Raw genomic sequence first — 19003 nt, forward strand, 5'->3', positions numbered from 1 at the left:
CTTAGTTGTACTTGCTTATTAGTCGAGAAAACTCTTTTTGGTTTTTTTAATGTGGTGTTTATTTATGTATTTTGAGAGAGCGGAGGGGAGGGGCAGAAGGGAGGGAGAGAGTGTATACCCCAAGCAGGCTCCGCGCTGCCAGCATAAAGCCTGACCCGGGGCTCGAACTCATGAACCGCCAGATGGTGACCTGAGCCGAAACCAAGAGCCAGACGCTCAACTGACGGAACCACCCAGGCGCCCCTAAGTTGAGAAGAATACCTAACCAAATGACATTTATGGAATGGAACCCAAAGAAAGCAGGACCCAGGTGAATGGTCTATGACCTAATCCTGGCACCAGCTTCCTCAGTCAGTAGGAAATCCATCAACACTGAAGATTAATTTAAAAGCATCACTTTCTTTCACAGATTTGAGAACCGTAAGAAAATCATCTGTCAAAAGTCAGTAATAACAGCAGGTACTGGACGGACGGCCAGCACACTGGGCCCAGCTGACCCACACCACAGGACCTGCTTCTTTAATTTTTTTTTTTTTAACGTTTTTATTTATTTTTGAGACAGAGAGAGACAGAGCATGAAGGGGGGAGGGGCAGAGAGAGGGAGACACAGAATCGGAAACAGGCTCCGGGCTCCGAGCCATCAGCCCAGAGCCCGACGCGGGGCTCGAACTCACGGACCGCGAGATCGTGACCTGAGCTGAAGTCGGACGCTTAACCGACTGAGCCACCCAGGCACCCCAGGACCTGCTTCTTTAAACCGCCCTCTCCCAACTCTAGTTACAGCGCTGGCCTAAAAACTCGAAGTCAGACAGGAAGAAAGAACTGAACACCGACAACCCCCAACCCCCCCATTCCTGCAAGTAACTCAAGACTACCACAATTACTGGGGACCTGCAGCCTACAGGAGACTCCCCTCGTTTGCCCAGACCCCCATCCTGATTCTCAGGGTATTCCCGCTGCACGCCAGGCCCACTCCTGAACAGTGGTGTTGGTCAAAACACCAGAGGCCACTCTGCACTCTGGGGTTTATGGGCTCGACTCTGCATCCCGTGCTCAAGATCAAAGCCGTGTCTGAAATAATTCTTCGAGATGAGGCAACAAGGCCCACGGTGGGTCTCATGTGGTTCTCAGCGCCCTGGGAAGCCAGCGGATGCGGCCGGGGGAATAGGGAGGCGTCACTTGGTAGTGAAGTTAAATAAAATTCCCAGGGAGGGGCAGCTGGGTGGCTCAGTAGGCAGAAGCCTGCTTGGGATGCTCTCGCTCTCGCTCTCGCTCTCTCTCTCTCTCTCTCTCTATCTCAACATAAATAAGCAAACAGTAAAATCACAATAAAATTCCCAGGGACTGACACGGTTTCTCACCCCCTGCAGTCCTACAGATTACATTATCCCCCAGTCTCCGTCTTAGAGAAGTGATGTCTGGTAATAAAGCCACGTCTGAACTCTGCTTCCTGACGGAATCAATATACGCAAGTACAATGAGAATTCCTGGGCAAGCACGCCACTCTTCTGTTTCTTGTGAAAACAACTTCCACAGTAGCACCCGGGACTAAACAAACCAGGCCAGGTAAGGACTTTTTTTTTTTTTTCCCCCTTGACTGACATTCTCCAGAAACCAAGAATGGCAAAAAAAAGACTAATTCTAATTCACGAATTATTACTGCCGGTCCACGGCCTTTCCCTCCGACATCGATTTCCGGCATCTGTGCTCCCCGGATTCCCTCTGCCATGTTGCAAGACTTCAAGCTTCCTCTTTCCCGCCGCCTCCGACTGTATTTCCAGGGGGCTGCCCGCCTCGCCACACAAGCACCGAACTTCTAGTTTTCCCTACGGAATCAAGGCCCTGCCCTGTGACGAGGGTCACGATTTGAACCACAGCAGATTGCAAAGTACTAGTTGTTCCCTCATTCCTTCAACAATACTTAGGAAGTATCACGGGTCAGGTGCCGTTTTAGGTGCTTGAGGTAAACCTGTGAGCAAGAACAAAAAGAGCCCCGCTCTCCGCTCTCCGGGAGTTTACACATTCAGAGGAGAAAACCAACAACAAGTTAACTAAGGTATCTGAGGTAGTGGTAAATGGCTAGAAACAGAGGAACCTGGGTGGGGCCATCCTGGGGGGTTGGGGGTGTTGGGGGCCAGTGGGCCCTGAGGGCAGATCAGCGCTAGAATTCCAGGGCAACCTCGCCCCTCACTCCCTGAGTCACCTTCCCTGTGCTCCTTGACTTCTGGAAGCCTCACGGGTATCCTCACCTGGGAGCAGGATCCAGAATAGGAGGGTTTCCCTTGGCTGGCCTGCGGGCCCCAATGCAGGGTGCTCTCCCCAAACAAGATAAGGAAGAGAAAAACAAAAGGGGCGCCTCCCAGAGGGCCAGCGGGGGCAGCCTGGGGCCGGGAGGGCACTGAGGGCTTCTGGGGGAGACAGAGCCAAAGGTAATTACAGCTCCCGCCCGTAAGAGGCCCAGGCAGGGCTTAGCTAGCTGCCTTTAGGAGAAAAGGCTTCGATGACAAATGTACTTAAGGTACTTCTTTGTCCAAGGGGGAAAAAACGTTCTCATAATTGGTTCTTAAAGTGTAGTTAAGTCAACAAGTTCCTATGTATCAGCCAGGGAATGCTGCCACGCAGCTGGTTTCAGACTCCTTCTTCTTCCCCAGATTTGCAAGCCAAAAAACTAGTATCTGAGAGCGCGTGCGTCACCCCGAGACTTCAACACGCGTGGCTCTCAACACTGCGTTGAAGCACAACGCACACGCCTTCTGCGGCAGCGCCCATGACCCCGCGGGCTCGGACTTGACCAGCAGCAACACGTGTCGTTTCAGTTCTGCCGTGCCGATTTCTCAGAAAAGCTGGCCCTCTTCGAAACATGAAGTCACCAGTGACGAGGAAGAAACACAAGATCTTGGGAGAACTGTGCCCCAGTTCCTGGCGTTTGAGCGAGCCTCCCGGGGCGGAAGGAGCTGGCACACGGAGAGATTCCAAGCCCAGGCCACCCCCCACCCACTGTCCCTAACAAGACACTTGCTCTCAACACAGCACTTTCTTCACACGAGGAAAAAAATACGAGACGTTACAGTGTGTATGCGCCAACCAAGCACAAAGATGCAACAGAATGGGGCTTTCTCATCAATTGAAACAAAGAGGGGGTAAACCGTGAGGGACTCTTGGGGCACCCGGGTGGCTCAGTCGGTTGAGCGTCTGACTCCAGCTCAGGTCATGATTTCACGGTTCGGTCGGTGCTTTCCTTTCGAGCCCTGCGTCAGGCTCCGTGCTGCCGGCTCAGAGCCTGGAGCCCGCCTCTAATTCTGTGTCTCCTTCTCTCTCTGCCTCTCGCGTGCTCGTACTCTAGCTCCCTCTCAAAATTAAATAAACGTTGAAAAAAAATTTTTTTTAATTAAAAAAAAAACCACATGCGAGACTCTTAAACACAGAGAACAAACTGAGGGTTGCTGGAGGGGAGGGGAGGGGAGGGGAGGGGAGGGGAGGGGAGGGGAGGGGAGGGGAGGGGAGGGGAGTGGGGGGATGGGTTAAATGGGTGACGGGCATTAAGGAGGGCACTTTCTGGCTGAGCACTGGGTGTCATGTAAGAGATGGATCACTGGGGACTACTCCTGAATTCAAAACTTGAATGTGTGTGTGTGTGTGTGTGTGTGTGTGTGTGTGTACCACAGATAGACAGATAGGTAGATAGATGACGCCTGGGTGACTCGGCTGAACCTCCAACTTCGGCTCAGACCGTCCTGGTCTCACAGTTCGGGAGTTCGAGCCCCACATGGGGCTCTCTGCTGTCAGGTGGTCAAAACACAGGCTGATTCAGACCCTCTGACCCCTCTCTCTACCCCTCCCCCACTTGCATTCTCTCAGTTATAAAAATAAAACATTTTAAAAAACAAACTACACAGGCAGAGATCATTAGACATTTTCCTGTTACTGAAGCCTCCATGGGTCCTGTTTGGAGTTTCTTCCCCCCCCCCCCTTTTCCATTTTCTACTGAAAGAAGGTATGTAAAAAGGTAGCAGATAGTTGCCTAGTGCTGAACTCTGTGATACTGAAGTGCTCCTTTTCCAAAAATTTAAGTTTCAACACAGGCAACACAATCAAACAAAAAACTCACATATTTTGTGGAAATGGAAGCTGGCAGCCTGGTTTAAGAGGAAGACACGGTTGGCCTGGAGTCAGAATTCCAGAAGGAGATCAGCCGATACTACAGAACAAGATGGGATTTTCACCCTCATCTGGAAGGGCGAGGGTGGGTCTCTCTCCAGTCATTTGGCTTTTTCAGTTTTGTGTGAAAAATAAAGGTTGCTTTTAAAGGCCAGCTGAGAAACAAGACTCTACAGGGAATAATGGAAGGACCAGGCCATTGCCGAAGAGAAAAGAGAAAGAAAGCCACAGAAGACCATAGAAAAAAGGCAAAGACAGAAAGGCATAGAAAGAAAGTGAAAGAAAGATTTAAAAGGAAGGAATGAACTCCTGGTACACCCAGCATGGATGAATCTCAAAAAAACATTACAGTGAAGGCATTCGACACAAGAGTGCCTCCATTTATAAGAAGTTTTACAACAGTGCCAGAAATCAGGTCAGCTTTTGGCCGGGGACTGGGGGAGGGGAAGAAATGACTGCAAAGGGAACTTTCTGAGGTGATGGAAGCATTGTATTATCTCGATGGGATGGTAATACCCAGGTGTGTGCAGTGGTCAAAATGTATCCAACGGTGCATTGAAATAGTTTTGTCATGAACTGTACTGCGACAAACTTGACTTTTTATTAAAAAAAAAAAAAAATCTGAACAGATTTACAATTGTTTAAAAACAAAAGAGGGATGGGGGGAGTGGAGGTAGAATGAGTTGTGACAACTCATTAGGTTAAGCTGATTTTTCTGGAAAGTAGCCACCCAAATTAAACACAAGTCCATGCCAGAAGCCACACCTTTGGTGATACAGTTGAGGGACCCGGTCCAAATGTGGAAAATTCCTCCAAGTTTCATGCTGTTAGAAGTGACTTATTAAGGAAATATTTACAATACAAACTCCCTTTCAATGCTTGCGACATTTAGAGGAAAAGTAGATTAGGAGCTCCTGGATGCTCAGTCAGTTGACTTCGGCTCAGGTCACGATCCCGTGGTTTGTGGGTTCGAGCCCCAGGTCAGGTTCTGCATTAACAACACAGAGCCTGCTTGGGATTCTGTCTCTCTCTCTCTCTCTGCCCCACCCCAGTGGTATGTGTGCCCGCACTCTACCTCTCTCTCTCAAAATAAACTTAGAAAATGTTTAAAGGAAAAGTAGATTTTACCTTTTAAAAAAAAAAAAAAGGGAAGACAAAACTAAAAAGTCACTTCTCTGCAAAATGAATCGGTATACCATGGGTGGTTTGCATGAAGAGATTTGTTTCTGGGTTGTGCAAAAAAGCAAATCCAATACTGATCTGTATAGATTAGGAGATCTGTATAGCTCTTTCTCTATAGAGAAAGATCTACTCAAGTTTTCATACTTTTTCAAACCCAGACATTACTCTCCCACGTCTGAGGGAGGCTCCCTACACTCAGGCTTCCACTAGGTGGCAGGAAGCAGGCGACGGGCACTCCTGGGGTCATTGCTAGATTTGGGGTGAGGGTGGTATGAATCTCCTGCTCCCGTCTACACTCCACATAGAGGGGTCCTGTTGTTAGAGAAATACTACAGAACCATCCCATCGCAGTACACGGAAAAAAAAAAAAAAAAATGCTGTGGCAAAAAAGCGCAGCACTGGAACTCAACACTTGCCATACCAAAGGAGCCCAGTCCTGACACTGATATGGGTCACACACTCCCTGAGGGTCCCTCCAGAGGGGCCTGGGGGCAGGCGGCCCCACAGAGGCACAGAAAATCAAAACGCATTCCCAGGGCTGGAACCAACAGCCCACAAAACAAACCAGTCAGCCTGGTTCCTGGCACAGAACGATTCACAAGTCATTCTGGCAGAGGCCATGTCCAAGTTCTATTTTAAGACAATAACACTGGTCTGAATCTCAACTTCTAGAATGGGGACACCCCAGAGGCCCGAAGGGTGCCGATTTTCAAAGCTGAAATCCCATCTCGTAGAAAGGATCGGTCAGAAGTCCTAGGCCCATTCCCTTTTAGTACCTGCCGAAACTTCCATACCTGGGTGAGGGCATTCCCCTCTCTCCAGAACTACCTGGCATGAAATTGCAGAAAGCGTGGGCCAGACACAGAAGTGGGGGCAGGGGGCGCAGTCAAAGCATGCTTTATGCCATCCTGAGAAGCCCCATGCTAGAATTCAGGGCCTTCTTTCTCCCTCAGCTTGTGTTTTGCTATGTAAATCATGTTTCAGTTTTGGTTGGGGTAATATGGGAGAGGGGGAGACTTATTAATGCTATCTACAAATGGTGAGTTCAACAGACAGGTTTTTTTTTTTTTTTCCACTGTGACTAGTCATCTGTAAAGAATACTGATTTTCTTAATTTTATTCTGTAACGCAGCTACGGCGGGAAGCGTCCCTTTTACGCTGTTCTGCGGGGTAATGATAAAAACTAATATGCATGTATTTTTACATAAATCACATGCTTGTTTTGCTCTAACCAGTAGTAGGAGGCAACAGCACTTAAGCGGCATTTCTAGAAATTAAATTAGTTATCTGCTGTTCATCTGTTTCACCAGAGACGCCCAGCCCAGCCAGCAAGCCGGCCTGGGAAAACCTCCCTGCCTCAACCCACAGCTGGATTAGTTGCCCCTCCTTAAGAAGACCTGGAACACCCTGGGTCCCCACTGCTTCCCTGACTCTTTTTTTCTTTATTTTGGGGAGAGTGCATGTGGGGGAGGGGCAGAAAGAGGGGGACAGGCTGACAACAGTAAGCCCGAGGTGGGGCTCAAACTCATGAACCATGAGTCCAAGCCGAAGTAGGACGTCCAACCCACTGAGCCACCCAGGTGCCCCCCCCCCGGACTCTTCTTTCGAAGAGGAAGATTCTAGATGTCCTCTTTTTAAATCGCAATGTAATACACATCTCCTAGAGAAAATACAAATAACCTCTTGAGCATCCCTCCCTCTTCCCAAAGTCCTGCATGCTCTCTCCCGCCCCAGGACCCTAAAATTTTCTCTGGAACACACCGCTCTCTATCACCCTCTTCACCTGGTTCACTGCTGCTCCCTCTACACCACGACATCCAGAAAGTCTACTTTCATCCCTCCACGTGTATGAGCTGTTCTTCCAAAGTGTGCCCACAGCACCTGGGACGCTTGCTTTATCAAAGCGCTTGGCCCGCAGTAACATGACAGCTGCCCAATGGGTGTCCAGCATTTAGCACAGGCCCAGCACACAGCAGATCAAATATCAAATATAAATACCAAGGGCAAATAGTTCTCGGATAAACAAACAAAACTAACACTGAGTGTATTTTGTATTTGGATATAAAAACACTGCAGGGGGTACGCGGGTGCCTCACCGGGTTCTGCGTCCAACTTCGACCTCACAATTCCTGAGTTCGAGCCCGGCATTGGGCTCGCTGCTGTCAGCACAGAGCCCGCTTCTGATCCTCGGTCCCTGCCCCTCCCCCACTCACATTCTCCCTCTCAAAAATAAATACACATTAGAAAAATAATAGTAACACTGTTGATTTGGGTCTGTAACCTTTTACAGTAGGCTTCCTGAACAAATATCCTATTTACTGAAATTACTTTACGGGGGGGGGGGGAGAGACTAGGCCGTATATACTATTTTCTCACTTGCTTCTCTCATTTACCACATTATGTCATTAAATATTCTTGCTACCATATCATTTTAATGATTGCATGGAACAGATGTTCCCTAATTTAACCAATCCCCTATTGGTTGCAATTTTTCACCGTGATACACAGTGAAATACACTTGACATACATCCCATGGCCAAATCTAAATAAATTCCTAGAAGCCGAGCAGCTGAATCAAATGGCACGCAAAACACACGAGCTGTGGCGTTCCGACAGCTTAAAACCGGGGTCAGGAGTTTTGAAGGGTACTAACGGGGTCTCCACACCCAGAGTGTAATGGAGACACCGAAAACTTCATTTGAAAAATGGCTGCGGCAACACGGGGTCGCTGGGCCTGGAGAGGATGAACAATGAGCCCGTCGGAGGGGAGATAACATTTAGTGCTGTCCGAGGACAAAACTGGAACCAGCTGAAAGAGACGGAGGAAAAAGGTGCTCCGTCAAATTCGAAAGAATGGAATTTTCCCCACGAGCTATCCAACGTGGCCCTTGCAGTTGCTGGGAGTATTCAGGCCCAGGCACGCAGGAATCCTGAGGAGGGAAAGACACGGGGCCGGCGTCGCCGAGAGGCCAATCAGTCAGTCACCCCAAGAGGTCACTCCGTGTTCAGCTACTACTGTTTCAACCTTCCAGAGGGCTCCCCACCACAGTCTTCAAATGAAACTGGAAAACGGCCACAGTGCAATTTTCCTCAGAAAGTTCCTCAGAATTATCAGAGCTCACGGCGTATTTATGGCACACAGGCTGCTTAGGACAGAACCAGTTCCACCAACAAGCACAGAGTCGGGATAGAGCCAACAGTGGGCCGCGGTCACGTGTTTTACTGTAGGTCTCTGGTCTTCTCAAAATGGGGAGGGTCTGACTTAGCCTCACAGCTTGTGGCCCTCACTGTAATGTATGTAATAAGGATAAATGGCTCTAATGAGAACACGTGTTGCAATTGCCTAATCTCCCTGGGTTTTTGGGGTTTTTTTTTTGAAAAGGAAGGTATTCAACAGATCAACTGTCACTTTTTAACCACAAGGTGGGGAGTAGGGGGGATAGGATTATCTCTTCCTCAATTTTTACCAACGGTTCATATGTAAATGAAGTAAGTTTCTAAAAGATACCTTTTTTTTTTTTTTTTTTTTTTTTTTTTTAAGAAAGTAAAAGGAGGAGGAAAACACCCTCGTGTTTCCACTTCCCTGAAAAATCTAATTTCTCTGGAAAGGCAGAGGGGGGAGGAAATGCCATGACAAACAGACAACATCTAGTCCTTTGGTGGCTCTAAGATTCAGGAGCAAGACAGCCCGGAGTCTGGCCCTTTTGGCTTCTATTTCCCCATCTCTGACATGGGGTTGACGGTACCTGCTGACATGGGTAGTATAAGGATCGATGTATGTAAAATACTGAGACCACCGCCCAGCACACAGGAAGCGCCACAGACCCGTCAGACACACCTTCAACCTGTCACTTCCATGTGTACAAAGAGGGAGGAGGACCACGAGACTCGTGACTCGTGCAGGACCTTAACTAAGCACGAAGGGCTGGTGAAGAGGTTATTTTAAAAACACGAGCAGACAGTCAGTGAAGGGTCCAACTCTTGATACTAGCTCAGGTTTTGATCCCAGGGTCTTGAGTTCAAGCCTCGCATTGGGCTCCATGCTAGGCATGGAGCCTACTTTTAAAAAGAAAGAGAGAGAGACAGAGAGAGAGAAAAGAAAAAAGAAGAAAAAAATAAAAATATGAGTAGAATCACCATCAAATAATCTACCTTCTATGAGTTTATTTATTGGGAAGTGGAGGGGAGTTGGGGGGGAAGAGGAGAGAGGGAAACAGATCACAAGAGACCCTTCGTGACAAAAAACAAGCTGAGGACTGATGGAGGGGGGTGGGGGGGATGGTCTAAACGGATGATGGTGATGGGGGTTAAGGAGGTGGGGGTTAAGGAGGGCGTTTGTGGTGATGAGTACTGGGTGCTGTATGTAAGTGACGAATCACTGAACTCTACTCCTGAAACCACTATTGCAGTGTATGTTCACTAAAATTTAAATTAAAAACTTTTTTTTCTGAAGTTCACTGATCAGCCAGCCATTTCAAACACGGAACACATTTCATCACAGAAAGGAGATTTTCAAACGGCAGTTGCGTTCTCAAACCAACACAAAGCAGTTAAACAAAACTCACTAGGATGATAATGAAAAAAGAGGGAAAAGATTAAGGAAGCCGTATGGGGAACAAAATAGAATAATCTGCACTGAGCCAAAAGACTGGAAAAATTAAATGAGAAAGTGAGGTCACTACCACGCTGTGGCATGAACACTACAATGGAAACTCAGGTTTGAATGAGAAAAACCAAGTCAGGGTTTACAGTTTAGCAAGTGCTTGTTTTAGCTGTCACTGACTGGCTCCAAAGAAAATAATTCAGTTTTAAGCTACACTGGCTAGGAGTCTGGATTTCTTGGACCAGATGAATTACGCACTATAATGAACTCGGCAAATTAACTGAAACCAGACTCTGCTATCCTAGCAAATCTGGGCAATGAGTGTATTTCTCATTGGTTACTAGTAAGAAGCCTGAAATTAAATTAATCACATAATTAAAGTGAGAAACTAAAGTAGAGAAATATACAAAATTCACCTCTCCCCGCCAAACAGAAGTGCTCTTGATTTATGGAAGTGCATCATCAGAAAAGGAAAAATTTCCAGAGCAACATCCAAAGCCTCAAATACTATATAATGAAATTCCAAAATGGACCGGTCAAATTTCCTGGGGGGTGAGATACGGGTCTTTTTTAGAAGCTTTTTTTAGAAGCCACAACCATCGGCATTCCCTTTTCCCCAAAACAGAGCTCCAAGGAATTTTTAAGTCTGAATGTAAATGTTAATTGCAGTCAGAAAACCGAACAGAAGAAACAGATATTTAAACATTACAGTGAAGGATGAGGACAGGAGAGAAGTCGGGTTTCCCCCACCTTCCATCTGTTCTCCACCTGCCCCTGGTGCTTTTCTTCCCCCCTGCCTTGCACACCCTTCTGCCCTCCTCTGTGAAAGGACTGGCTTCCCATGCCTGTTTACAGGTCCAAACAATTCCACACTAAACTACAGCGTCGAAAACAGCTTTCTGGGGGAGAAGCAGGTAACATTCTGTTTCTTGACCAAGGCACCGGTTAAACAACAGGTATGTTCAGTTTCAGATGTACATGATGATTTGTAAACATGTCTAACATGTGTTACTTCAACAGAAAGTTTAAAAATTTTGGGGTGCCCGGCTGGCTCAGTGGGTGGAGCTTGTGACTCTTGATCTTGGGATTGAGTTCAAGCCCCACGCTGGGTGTAGAGATTACTTAAAAAATGAAATCTTTAAAAAAAAAAAAAAAAGTTTTAAAAGATTTTTCTTAAATTCCCTGGAAGTAAGTTTAAAGAAAACCGTATTCTTTCTCATTGCCCCAGAATGTGGGCTAAATGGCATGAATGTCACGGGAAGATATCGCCAACCCAACAAATTCCCACGTCACCGATCAAGAGAAAGGGGGCCAGTGGGGAGGTAGGAAATCAGGAATGATTTTGCGCTGCCACTGGGGTTGCTGTGCTCACCTCCAAAGGACACTCAGGACACAGCACACGACTCTCCTCCCTCCTCAAACTTAACAAACAACCAGCCTGCAGAGCACTACAGAAGTTACTGGCCAGCAGAAACCCAGGAGCGCTATCCGCCCCGAGAAACTGCTGGTAAGGCTTCAAAAGACCTGACACTGAGAACACGGGCCCCTCTTGTCCCACAAGTGGGCCTTTAAGAAATGTAAACTGAGTAATTCTCTGCGTTTTAAAAATTGTGGCTAAAACTTTCATAGCAGTGAATGAATGAACGCCAGTAAATTCTTGCCTTAAAAAAAGTTTGAGAGTGGGGCGCCGAGGTGGTTCAGTCGGTTCAGAGCCCAACTTCAGGTCAGGTTCTGATTTCACGGTTCGTAGGTTCGAGGCCTGCATGGGGCTCTGTGCTGACAGCTCAGAGCCTGGAGCCTGCTTCCGATTCTTTGTCTGCCTCTCTCTCTGCCCCTCCCCTGCTCATGCTGTCTCTGTCTCTTTAAAAATTGTTTTAAAGTTTGAGAGTAATGTATATATGTGTGTAACATGATGTGTAGGGCACAGACACCCTGAAAAGATGGGGAGATGCCTTGTAAGCATTCATATGCTGCCCAAGTAATTCCTAAGACTCATCTGAGCTGGTAAGTTCACCTCTAACGCTCAGAATGTTAGGTATTGGGGGAGTACCCAAAGGGACTAGGAAAAAAAAAAAAAAAAAAGCCAAGGCCAAAAACCCGTATAAGACTGCTTGAACTCTGTTTATTCTCAGTCTACCGGGACATCTGCTTCTGTCTATTCCCCAACTACGAGGTCACAGTCTACGGGGTGCTGCCTTACTCACACTTAAGATCCCTATTCTGGCTGGAACCTCAACTCATCTGCAGAAGGAAATAACAAGATAAACACCACCAGAGAATTAAGCCAGTCTTAACTCTAAGCTGGACCATGCTGCAGAAAAAGATGATGGTGCAGAAGACTGGAATTGAACGTGGTGCACACAAGAAGTCAATGAGTAAAGGCATCTGGCTGTTTGGGAGCAACCCCACGCACTGGGGCCTCTGCCCTCTCCAGGACGCCGGAACACAACCAGCCTGTGTGAAGCCCAGATCTGAACTGCTCTCGGAAGAGCAAGGCCCCCGGTGCTGTTCGAGACGGCCAGCCCACGTCAGTCTCCAGTGGACATTTGTTAAAGCCTTCCTCACAGCTGCTGGGGCCACGCTACAACATGTCCGACCTCCCAGAGACAGAAGGCCTTGTGAAAGGCCGCAGCAATTGCCTCGGCACGGGCTCGCTTTCCAGCGGGAAAGACCAGACAAGAAACCCCGTCTAACAAAACCCCACGCTTGTGCTTGCTCCCCGTGGGCGATCATCCTGCCAGAAGCCGCGGAAGATTGTGGTGACCCCAAAACAGGTTTCAGATGCCCCTACACGACCGGTGATAACGAGCCTCTGGCAGAGACAAAAAGGCTGATAAAAGGGATGAAACAGACAGTGAAACAGACAGTGCTTGCCTGCACCCCTCCCCCGACCACACCATTCACGAGGCTGCCCCTCCATGAACCTGAACTGGGCCCTTCCCTGTAAGCACGCGCTCTGCGCACACAGGGTGGCTCCGAGGAACACACGGAGACTGCCCAGCCCCAGGCCATAATCTCAGAAAGCAGACACCAAAGAAATGGCCAGGGCTACCATGTGCTGCTCCCCAGGTGACAGTGGGATTTGGGGCAGAAATCCACAGAGCCCGTGGACCCACAAGGAAACGTTCAATAAATATTTGTTGATGGATGTTTTTAAAGATGAGATTAAGGGTTCCAGGGAAAGGGGCCATGGTACAAAGGTCAAAAGTAACACATCAGTTCGCGAGTTCGAGCCCCACATGGGGATCACTGCTGTCAACGCAAAACCTGCTTCAGATCCTCTGTCCCCTTTTCTTTGCTCTCTCCCACTTGCACCCTCCCCACCCCGCCCAAAAAAAAAGGTAACGCGTCAGTCATCTCGAAACAGGAGTCTGAGAAGGGCCATTTGATAATGGATTTGCCACTGCAGAGAGGGCTGGACCCCCACAAGCCGGCTTCTTCCCAGTGTCTGCAACTTGACCGGCTGGGAAAGGCTGCCAACAGACTGAGAGTCCTCCTGCTTTACAGTTCTCTAGGAAAATGAATTATCACCTCGCTGGGAGGTTACCGGAAAGTGCTAGTTAACTACCCAAATTATGCTGGAGAATCAGTAAACCATGTCCACTCTCTACCACCAACTCCAGGAGAGAACAAAAAGGAGGTGGGATAGGAAATGGCAGGGGATACTGAGGTTAGGAAGCTCAAGGCAGAAATCGAGGGCAGATCATCACGAGTTATCATGGCTGATTATAAGGGGTAGTAACCACAGCCACCTGTGCTTACTCTAGGAATGTCTACAAGCCCTTGACATTTACTACCTGCTTTAATTACCTCTACAGCAACAACACTGGGAAGATACCCACAGAGACACAGATCAGGTAAGCAACGTGCCCAAAGTCACACAGCTTAAACAAATGGCAGAGTTAGGATTTGAACCCAGTGCTCTTAGCCTTAAATTATGCACTGGGTTGAGTTCTGAGTTCAAGATTACCTATTATTAAACCTACAAGAGGATGCATCCCAGATGAGTTAAAAAGAAGGCCCCCTGGGGCACCTGGGAGGCCCAGTCAGTTTAGCATCCGACTTCGGCTCAGGTCATGATCTCATGGTCCATGGGTTCAAGCCCCGCATCACGCTCTGTACTGACAGCTCAGAGCCTGGAGCCTGCTTCGGACTCTATGTCTCCTTCTCTCTGCCCCCTCCCCTGCTTGTGCTCAGTCTCTCTCTCAAAAATAATAAACATTTAAAAAAAAAAAAAAAAGGCACCTAACACTAACAATACCAACATGGCAGCGTCTGCGTCTGAAGTATCGTTGTCCAAAGTTGAAAACTTACATCCCCTTCAACTACTACCTTGTTCAGCTGGCTTACTTCTGTAATGGTGACTGGATTTGGGGGTTTTCTTGGGGACAGGATGTTGGGGCCAGTATTGAAAACATCACTGATGATTTTACTCACAATCATTTAAATAATATCAAAAGAAGGGCAAACTCTTGTCACATTAGGCCTTACATGACTGAGCAAAGAGGAGGACAGGCATTTTTAAATAGTGCTTCTGATAAATGGAAGGAAGGAAGGAGGGAGGGAGGGAGGGAGGGAGGAAAGGAAGGAAGGAAGGAAGGAAGGAAGGAAGGAAGGAAGGAAGGAAGGAAGGAAGGAAAGGAAGGAAGGAAGGAAGGAAGGAAGGAAGGAAGGAAGGAAGGAAGGAAGGAAGGAAGGAAGGAAGGGCGAAAGAAAGAAAGAAAGACAGACATGCAAAACTGCTGGGCTTTACAAAATCAAGCCCTAAGGATAAAAAGTCCCCTAAAGAAGAAAGGCACAGAGCTAATGTAAGTGGACTTACAAGCAGGCCAGTGTTTTGGGGGTCACTGGTACACCCTTACTCCCCGCACCCGCACCTCGGGACAGCCTGTTTGAAATGCGTCCTCACTGGCCTAGCCCAGATAACTGAACCCAAACCAGTATTTCCACAAGATTCCTGGGTGATTTCTACGCAAGGCTGGGAAGTGCCAGCCTATGGGATGTGTGCCTTAAGACAAAAGGAGGGGCGCCTGGGTGGCTCAGTCGGTTAAATGTCCAAATTGTCCGACTTCGGCTCAGGTCATGATCTCACTGTTGGTGGGTTCGAGCCCCGTGCTGGGCTCTGTACCGAATTCTTCCAATTCTGTGTCTCCCTCTCGCTCTGCCCCTCCCCTGCTCACGCTCACACGCTCTCTCTCTCTCTCTCTCTCTCTCTCTCTCTCTCAATAAATAAATAAATAAATAAATAAATAAATAAATAAATAAATAGATAAATAAAAAAATAAAATAAAATAAAATAATTTTAAAAAGACACAAGGAGACCTCCTACCAGAAAGCAACTAAAGGCAGGGAGAGAGAGGAACCAATTGCTGTGAGGCTGTCCAAATGAGCCCCAAATACTACAACTTACCTTTACAACCACATATTAGAATTGCCACTTTATTCTAATTCCTGCCATCAAGCATGAACAACAGGAAATTTATTGAAAATTCTTTGTAGTTCGTAACCGTCCCCCAATTTTGAAAATTAACCACCAGAAATCCTGTGACCACAAGAAATGTATTATTAAAGGAGACGATCTGTTATTCTTTGCGTTTAAATGGTCTCCCCTGGGCAGTGGGCAGGAAGCTCTGTTTTAGATACATAAGAAATCCCCAGTTACCAAAAATGCATCACTGTAAAACCAATTAAGCTTCCAAACTAAGAAAATGTGGAAAACAATGTGAAGAAACTTAAGTACATTAAATCAGTATGATGTACAGGGGCGGCCTGGGTGGCTCAGTCGGTTGAGTATCTGACTCTTGATTTCAGCCCAGGTCATGATCCCAGGGTCAGGAGATGGAGCCCCAAGATGGGCTCTGTGCTGGACACGAAGCCGGCTTAAGACATTCTCTCTCCCTCCCTCTGCCCCTCTCTCCCACTCGCACTCTCTCTCTAAAATAAACTTAAATAAATAACATTTTAAAAATTATATGAAGTATGTAATAAACCATCCTGAATATCTTCAAAGCCAAAACAGAACTTATACCATTAGGTGTTTGGCTACCAAAGGGGCACTCAGTGGCTTGAAGTAACACATTTGTAGTAACCGTAAAATGAAGGATTTGGAGGTCATGAATCATTACTATATCTCACGCAGAAAAATCAAAAGGTACACCTTCCCCTCCTCCGTAAGGAATTATAAACCATTTTTTCCCTTCAGAGTTATACTATTCCATGTGACGAGGCTCCCCCCCCACCCCAAAAAACACAGCAACATACAATTTACCAACACTGACGATCTACGTTAATCAAAATGTTTAGTACTCCAGAAAAATAAGGAGCTTCTCCTAATTACAACTTAAGTCATTAAACCAGACATTTCCTTTTTTACAGGCTAAGAATAAAACGTGTCCCTCAACACACCACGAGGGCACCCTCATTTCCTGATGCGAATTTAATACTCAAGTAACCAAGCAATTTCCCTTCTGTTTCAAAGATACAGGACAACTATAGGTGTACATTCATTCCTCCCATCAAACCACGGTGGGAAAGGGGCACAGAATCATCCCACGCAAACCGCTCTTAAGGACTTACAGGCTGCAGAGTTAATTCTGTAAAAGAAAGAAAGAAAATGTGGCCACCGCTGTAGGTAGGTTGTGATTATCCATCAGTGTAAATCTAGCCCTCACCACCCCCACCCCCCGGGTCAATAAACAAATGTCACTTCCAGTGACGCAGGTGACATCGGGTGAGAGGGCTAGAACGAAATCAAGATATAAGCGTGATGTTCTGTAAACATCGAAGGAATACACTGATGACTGATTTCAAGCCCAAAGGCCTAAAACCCATGACAGAAATGAAAAGCCCATGATTAATATGGCCCCTCTTCCAAATGCATTCAAGTTACACTAACCCTCTCACCAGTCTCTGAAAAAGAGAAAAAATTTTAAGTGAAAAAGGGCTCCAGTTCCAATTTGCTAACTCAAGTCACACCCTATCATTTTGCAGTTTTCCTCCTGACGTGGCCCTGCTGTTCCTTTGGAATTTTTAAAGACCTAGGATTTCGGTAATTACAGCCATTTCAGAAAGAGTTACTGAAAACCCAGTTACCTACACACGTACACTGCTTTAAATGTTTGCCTGGGATGATTTGTAAAGAGACTATGTAGCCCGTTTCTTCCCTTGATTTTATACCCAGAATCTTCTTGCCCCAATATTATTCTGCTTCCTGGCTCCCAAAATCCACTCACTGAAGAGCTACCTACTTACTGACAAATGATAATCCTATCCCTGAGCGAGTCTGGGTAACAGGAACCCTTCTTCTTTTAAAACTGTTTCAGGGGCGCCTGGGTGGCTCAGTCGGTGAAGCGGCCGACTTCGGCTCACTCACGGTTTGTGAGTTCGAGCCCTGCATCGGGCTCTGTGCTGACAGCTCAGAGCCTGGAACCTGCTTCTGATTCTGTGTCTCCCTCTCTCTCTGCCCCTCCCCCGCTCATGCTCCGTCTCAAAAATAAATATTAAAAACAAATTTTTTTTAAACTTTCAAATTAAGAATGCAAGCTTTGGGAAGCACTAGGGGATTGCCTGCTCCCTTTCTCCACCCCCTTACATACACATACATACACATACACACACACACACACACACACACACACACACAGCAGCACTGACAACACAGGGCGCTTGCCTGGTCTTTGCAAACAGGCTCCACCATCCGGTAATTGGCTCATAAATTTCATTCATAACTTGAAGCAGAAAGGGCCCAAAATGAACGATCTGTAATTTTAAATGTTGTCATTATTCTCCTGGCTGCGAGCAGTTAAAGAAGGCCTTGCAAGCTCATGAATTACGGGTGCGGTTTGTTGCTCTGAATAAGCTCTGAACAAGCACAGTATCTCAGGAAGCTGGCAATGAGGGGAAAGAGGTGGCTCGCAAAGCCCAGATGCTTTCATGGAATGAAGCTTAAATGTCAATTATCCAATCACGGTGGAGTGATCCTTTCTGCTCCCAGAACCCCTCGCTCTCCCTCACACCTTTAAGGTGGAGGAGAAATGTTCCGCATACGCTAGTGTGCATTTTTCCTGAAAATATATTTCAGATCAGGCCTCGCTGATTTTGGCCTTGCTGACAAGCAAAAAACTGGCACTCAGAGAATTAGGAAAAGACGCATCCGACCCTCGCTGCTGAGAAGTTTTCCCACAGATTTCAGTCCATGTGTCAGGGATCCACACTACCCCAACCCCAAATGGGGGGCTAAATAAACACACTCCGGAATCAGTGATTTATTCTTCCAAATACCGGACTAATGAGAAAACACATTTCATGTTTATCTGGAAGTCCAGGGATGGGAGACCTCAGAAAACTCTGGGTTACAGGGGGACGTGGCAGGTGGAGTTCAACAGTTATTCAGCAGCCCACACCCACAAGGCCAGACATCTTGCCCTTGGCCAGGCGAAGTCCAGGTTTTTATGGGACAGTGGGCCAGGTGATAATCGAGACAAGACCCCAAGATCATCCTCAGGGCAAGCAAGTCAGACCAACAGAAAAAATGATTCAATACTAAATTTCTTATCTCCTTCACCCACACCCACGCCCACCCCTTTGAAGGAAGGAAACTGGCAGAGGTTGCCTCAATAACTTCCGGCCAATGGAGGATTGCTCTGGAAACTGCAGAGGGGCCATCTGGGTGGCCCCCAAGCTACAGTGCGGTGGGGAAAAAAAGGGAACGGAGACAAAGAGCACAGGTTCTGGCAGAGCTTGGGTAGACCTGCTCTTATTTCCTCTCCCAGGCCTAACTGGGCAGGAAACCAGTGCCTCTGAACCCAAGCCAACCAACCTAGGTTTGGCATCCAGCTCCACCCCCTCCCCTAAGTTTAAATTCCTTGCTAGAGACAGGCGGGGAAACACCGACTTTAAGAGCTAAGAGCTGACGGGCAGGCTTAATGAGGTAAAGCACAAGAGGACACGGCAAAAAGCCAGCATTCCACAAACGTTTCGGTTGCCTCCCAAACTGTGTCCCCCACCGCTCCCCCAAGAAGGGATTTCATCAGTATACAGTCCCGCTCCCTCAAGCCCCCA

General features: G+C 47.3%; 1 protein-coding gene across 7 annotated transcripts in view; it reads right to left on the reverse strand.

Moving 5' to 3' along the window:
• The window catches only part of JARID2 (jumonji and AT-rich interaction domain containing 2), a 275578-nt gene that overhangs the window by 207472 nt on the left and 49103 nt on the right, over positions 1-19003 (reverse strand). The gene's annotated exons all lie outside the window — the stretch shown is intronic.

This window comes from Neofelis nebulosa, chromosome 6, assembly GCF_028018385.1.
Source record: "Neofelis nebulosa isolate mNeoNeb1 chromosome 6, mNeoNeb1.pri, whole genome shotgun sequence".
Classification (NCBI taxonomy): domain Eukaryota; kingdom Metazoa; phylum Chordata; class Mammalia; order Carnivora; family Felidae; genus Neofelis; species Neofelis nebulosa.